The sequence below is a fragment of the Ylistrum balloti genome, unplaced genomic scaffold, assembly GCF_031769215.1.
Source record: "Ylistrum balloti isolate Yb309-2 unplaced genomic scaffold, AGI_CSIRO_Ybal_v1 Utg370290, whole genome shotgun sequence".
Classification (NCBI taxonomy): Eukaryota; Metazoa; Mollusca; class Bivalvia; order Pectinida; family Pectinidae; genus Ylistrum; species Ylistrum balloti.
This window is the reverse complement of record NW_026782220.1, coordinates 146,278-152,917: the sequence shown is the minus strand read 5'-3', so window position 1 is coordinate 152,917 and position 6,640 is coordinate 146,278. Positions and strand designations below refer to the sequence as shown.

Here is a 6,640-nt window from a genome sequence, read left to right as displayed (position 1 = left end):
ATGTGATGTGCCCCATATATGATGTGCCCCATATGTGATGTGTCCCCATATGTGATGTGTCCCCATATGTGATGTGCTCCATATGTGATGTGCTCCATATGTGATGTGCCCCCATATGTGATGTGTCCCCTATGTGATGTGCCCCATATGTGATGTGCCCCCATATGTGATGTGCCCCATATGTGATGTGCCCCCATGTGTGATATGCCCCATATGTGATGTGCCCCCATGTGTGTTGTGAAATAGGCATTGTTTGTAGATCAGCTGAACAGCAGTATATATGTGTGGGTTTAAAACTAGATAAGTAAGTCAATACTTACAGAAAAAAAAGAAACTTACTGTAATTAGTGAATGCTAAATAATTTATGTACAGTTTAGATATGAGTAAAATTTCTTCATGAAAAAAAGAGAAGAAAATAGGGTTAGTGTACTTAATTTGATGCATTAAAATTTTGGCCCATCATCACTTTTTGGCAAATTAGCACAATGATGAATGTGGGTATGACAACCATTGCTATATAAACTGCATATTGACTACAATTATATGTTAGTCATCAGAATAGTAATGTTGTCTCTTTAATTCTGTTTTGTAGGGAGTATGACAGTGATATCGCATCCCTGGATGACCTTCCAATGGAGAGACGAGCATCGCTGACATCTGTGAATTCTACCGCAACTACAGGAACGACTGACAGTAGCAGCAGTGGTGGCGTAATCAAGGTCAGCTACATGTTTAAATTAGTCTACCATGTTTTACCAGATAAAGACCCATGATTAAGCCTACATCCATATTATTCATAATTTCAGTACATAGGCTCACATTTTGGATTAAGTCCATTTCACTTTTGAACCACAAAAAAAGTGAAAATTACAGTGTGAAAATGGTCATTTTGATTCAAAAATGAGAAAAAACAATGTCTTTTAACTTAAGAGCAATGTTTTCTGATGAAAAACCATTTTTGTCCCCATAAAAACGATGTTGTCTGGTGCTAAATAATCATCTTATAAAATTAGGCCTGATCAAATTATTCAGATGTGTTGTTTTTCATTCTTGATTATGTTAACCCACAGCACTAGACTATGAGCATTTATTTCATCTAGATTTCTGAGGAATCTTATGAAAGATATGATCATTCATTTGCATAGAAACCATTGCAGTTAGTTTAATTATATACATGTTTTTAATGACTTCACTGTATAAAAAACAGCAGTCAGAGAGGTCTAGATATTTGCAGACTTTTACTTTTAGTAATAATCAGTTTTAAAATGAGAAAAGTGAAAAGAGCAATAGATATTTTACTTGGATTTTAAGTGTTTTACATAACATTTAATTGAAATATGCAATTATCCTGGAGAATTTTTAATGAGATTTAATCTAGATTTTCTTATATAACAATGTAGACATACCGCAAAAGTAATCCAGGGGTTTCTCAATCTCTTTACAAATAAATCTGGTGTCCATATGAGGTTGTACATGTAAACATAGAAGCCATCATTAAAGTTTGTCTCTTGCAGCAGGTTCGTCTAAACGTTCTGTAGCCTAGGTAGCCCTGAAGTAGGTCTAAACGTTCTGTAGCCAAGGTAGTACTGAAGTAGGTCTAAACATTCTGTAGCCTAGGTAGCCCTGAAGTGGGTCTAAACATTCTGTAGTCTAGGTAGCCCTGAAGTAGGTCTAAACGTTCTATAGCCAAGGTAGCCCTGAAGTAGGTCTAAACGTTCTGTAGTCTAGGTAGCACTGAAGTAGGTCTAAACGTTCTATAGCCAAGGTAGTACTGAAGTAGGTCTAAACGTTCTATAGCCAAGGTAGCACTGAAGTAGGTCTAAACGTTCTATAGCCAAGGTAGTACTGAAGTAGGTCTAAACGTTCTATAGCCAAGGTAGCACTGAAGTAGGTCTAAACGTTCTATAGCCAAGGTAGTACTGAAGTAGGTCTAAACGTTCTATAGCCAAGGTAGCACTGAAGTAGGTCTAAACATTCTATAGCCAAGGTAGTACTGAAGTAGGTCTAAACATTCTATAGCCAAGGTAGCACTGAAGTAGGTCTAAACGTTCTATAGCCAAGGTAGCACTGAAGTAGGTCTAAACGTTCTGTAGTCTAGGTAGTACTGAAGTAGGTCTAAACGTTCTATAGCCAAGGTAGCACTGAAGTAGGTCTAAACGTTCTATAGCCAAGGTAGTACTGAAGTAGGTCTAAACGTTCTATAGCCAAGGTAGCACTGAAGTAGGTCTAAACGTTCTATAGCCAAGGTAGTACTGAAGTAGGTCTAAACATTCTGTAGTCTAGGTAGTACTGAAGTAGGTCTAAACGTTCTATAGCCAAGGTAGTACTGAAGTAGGTCTAAACGTTCTATAGCCAAGGTAGCACTGAAGTAGGTCTAAACGTTCTATAGCCAAGGTAGCACTGAATTAGGTCTAGATGAGGTATGCTGGCTATGAAAGCTGGCTATGAATGAATGTATGCTGGCTGTGAATAAAGGTATGCTGGCTCTGAATGGTGGTGTGCTGGCTATGAATGATGGTATGCTGGCTATAAATGATGGTACGCTTGCTACGAATGAAGGTATGCTGGCTACGAATGATGGTATGCTGGCAATGAATGATGATATGCTGGCTATAAATGATGATGTTCTGGCTACGAATGAATGTACGCTTGCTATGAATGAAGGTATGCTTGCTACGAATGATGGTATGCTGGCAATGAATGATGGTATTCTGGCTATGAATGATGGTATGCTGGCTATGAATGATGGTATGCTGGATATGAATGATGGTATATGAACGATGGTATGCTGGCTACGTATGATGGTATGCTGGCTACGCATGATGGTATGCTGGCAATGAATGATGGTATGCTGGCTCTGAACGATGGTATGCTGACTATGAATGATGGTATGCTGGCTATGAATGATTGTGTTCTGGCTACGAATAATGCTATGCTGGCTCTGAATGATGGTATGCTGGCTATGAATGATGGTATGCTGGATATGAATGATGGTATGAATGAAGGTATGCTGGCTCTGAATGATGGTATGCTGGATATGAATGATGGTATGCTGGCTATGAACGATGGTATGCTGGCTATGAATGATGGTATTCTGGCTATGCATGATGGTATGCTGGCTATGAACGATGGTATGCTGGCTACGCATGATGGTATGCTGGCATAAATGATGGTATGATGGCTATGAATGATGGTATGCTGGCTATGAACGATGGTATGCTGGCTATGAATGGATGAGGGAAAGGAAGAAGAATATGGATTTGGAGGGAAGGCGAGATGTGGATGAGGGTCAGGGAGAAGAATGTAGACTTGGAGGAGAGGAGAGATGTGGCTGAGGGAGATGAAGAAGAATGTAGATTTGGAGGAGAGAGATGAGAAAAAAGGAGAAGAATGTAGATTTGGAGGAGAGAAATGTGGACGAGGGACAGGGAGAAGAATGTAGATTCGAAGGAGAGAGATGTGGACGAGAGACAGGGAGAAGATTGTTGACTTGGAGGAGAGAGATGAGAATTAAGGAGAAGAATGTAGACTTGGAGGAGAGAGATGAGGACGAGGGAGAGGAAGAAGAAATTGGAGGGATATAGATACTATGTAGATGTGTTAAAGGTTTGGGAACAGAAGTATATCTGGTTTGTTTCCAACAAAAATGAATTCCTACTGTATTATGTGAAATGTTTGGAGATACTTGAAAGGATTAAAGGTGTGTGAAGTGCTAGGCTCCACACTGACATCATCAAAATACCATCCCTGTTTGCTTCTCTGAAGTTTCCTAAATCCCTATGCGTACATTTATATTTCTTTACATACACCTCTTCCTTAATATTTGGTTTTTTTTTTGGTCCTGTTCTAAAAAAAGATGAGAAAAGAGTTTATCAAGATTTTCTTCCACAGCGTGCTGTTTCCTTGGCAATAACATTCATAAGTAATAGTACAGGCATGAATAACGTACATTGAAACTGACAATGATAGCTTCTATAGAGGCGTAACAGTAACTGTCATTGCTGCCTGGCTGTTTCACTCTGTGTACAGCTAATTCATCTTATACAAACACTTACATCATTATATTGAAGAACAAACACTATTATATGAGGGAAGTTAAGAAAATTGGATGGGTTTTGCGTTTTATTCTACAAAATTTGTAACGATGCTTCATGCTAGCACTAGTCCCACTTAGCTTAAAGACATATAAATAATATATATATCATTTGTCTTGAAGTATTTTTCAAAGTGAATATAAACATGTAAGGTACGTAGCATACAAACATGAACTTGATCACGAATCACGGTTACAGTATGTCAGGTAGCATACAGCCTTAACTTTATCACAAATCACAGTTACAGTATGTCAGATAGCATATGACATTAAACTCTCTATCACAAATTATAGTGTTTTAGGTAGCATACAACGTTAAACTTTGTCATAAATCAGTTATAGTTTGACAGTGGGTAGCATACAGCCTTAACGTTTTCACAAATCACAGTTATAGTGTGTCAGGTAGCATACAGCCTTAACTTTATCACAAATATCATTGATGTAATATTTGGAATGCATATGATGATGTGTTTTCCTGAGTACAGCAGACAAAGAAACACTGTTATTTTATCATCTCGTCTTTAGGTGAATTATGATGTTTAGTCTGGACTAAGCATTATTTTACTGAAACCTGTCAACTGTGGACAGAGATCAATGATTTTGTCACTAACACAGCCTCATCTATCATTGTGTGATGGCAGTTAGAACTTCAGGACCATGTTTTTTCTTCAAAGTGTTTAGTAAACATTTGCCAAATTTCCTTGTGTTGAGAATGAATACAGACAACAATGACTACTTGGTCTAAGACTTCTGTGATTGGTTTACATGCCAGCATTGTCCTGGTAATAACATCAAGACTGATGATGTTTGCCAAACATTAACACAGAATACCATTTGTCTAAGTGAATTTAAGACTTGTTAGCTTGTGGTAGAAAAAAATATAGAAAAAAAATCAGTTCAGCAATAAGTATTCATTTATCAAAATGTGGCTTGTTTCTCAATTACAATAAAGTTCCTCACCAAGAGCCATCACATAAATCAATAGAGCAGAATGTGTAATGGAGGTATATTGTGTGAGGTGGCATATGACTTTATACCATCTCCATAATTGATATTTATCTTTTAATCTTATTTTTAGCTTTTGACTATTTCCTAAAGAAATACTTCAGGATGAATGTCTATCTCAAGTTACATTGTAATGATACAGATCAGAGTTAAATGGTTATGATAAAGGTCAAGGTTACATTGTAATGATACAGATCAGAGTTAAATGGTTATGATAAAGGTCAAGGTTACATTGTAATGATACAGATCAGAGTTAAATGGTTATGATAAAGGTCATGGTTACATTGTAATGATACAGATCAGAGTTAAATGGTTATGATAAAGGTCAAGGTTACATTGTAATGATACAGATCAGAGTTAAATGGTTATGATAAAGGTCAAGGTTACATTGTAATGATACAGATCAGAGTTAAATGGTTATGATAAAGGTCAAGGTTACATTGTAATGATACAGATCAGAGTTAAATGGTTATAATAAAGGTCAAGGTTACATTGTTTAGATAAAAATCACAGTTAAATGGTTATGATAAAGATCAACTTTACATTGTAATGATAAAGGTCAAGGTTAAATGATAATGGTAAAGGTCTGGGTTACATTATAATGCTAAAGGTCAAGTTACATTGTATGGAAAAAGGTCAAGGTTTCATTGTAATGATAATTAATTTGATTGTGAAAGACAAAAACTCCAGAAATACATTTGTAAGTGTACAGCAGGAAAATCAGACATCATCTGTTCAAACTGACTCATCAAAAACCATCTGTTAGCTGTTTTTGTGTGTGGGGAATATCTGAAGTGTAACTAGTTTGATGATTATAATGATAATGGTGATGTGATGATGACAACAGTGATGATGATGATGATGATGATGATGATGATGATGGTGGTGGTGGTGGTGGTGGTGGTGGTGGTGGTGATGATGATGATGATGATGATGATGATGATGATGATGATGATGATGATGATGATGATGGTGATGTGATGATGTCAATGACAAATGACAACAGTGACGACTATGATGATGATGATAATGGTGATGATGATGATGATGATGATGATGATGATGATGATGATGATGACGAAGATGACAGTGACAAATGTGATGATAATAATGATGCTTTAGTAAATCATAGATACAGTAAAGCTGTCCTACTGACATGAGCTACAATAAAAAATGACCTATTAGTTGACTCATTAGTGGTGGGTGTGTAGTTCTCTCTTTATATTGATTTCCCAACTGCCAACATCGTCACGCATCCTGCCAAGTTTCACATCTGGATCCAAACCTTTGTATATTAGGAAGCTACCTTTTCAGCACGTGTAGGAACATTTTCTTCTTTTTTGCTGATATTGAAAAAATTTGTGAAATTTTGAGATAAAAAATTTGCACTCAGACTGGAAAAAAAAGTGTTTAAATAGTTTCAAAATAGAGGAATGAGAAATAATTTCTTTTATGTCAGGAAATAATATTTCAATATTTTCAGGTTTTATGTTTTATGTCATAATGAAATTCCAGACCTATAAACATCAATACTGCAGTAT

The 6,640-nt window shown here is 36.5% G+C and overlaps 1 protein-coding gene across 1 annotated transcript in view; it reads left to right on the top strand.

Annotated features, from left to right (window-relative positions):
• The first annotated feature begins 710 nt into the window (after positions 1 to 710).
• Positions 711 to 6,640, top strand: part of LOC132552977 (triple functional domain protein-like) — a 125,691-nt gene continuing 119,761 nt past the window's right edge. The window contains exon 1 of the mRNA XM_060217183.1: positions 711 to 720. The gene's annotated coding sequence lies outside the window, so the exon portion shown is untranslated. The remainder of the gene's footprint in view (positions 721 to 6,640) is intronic.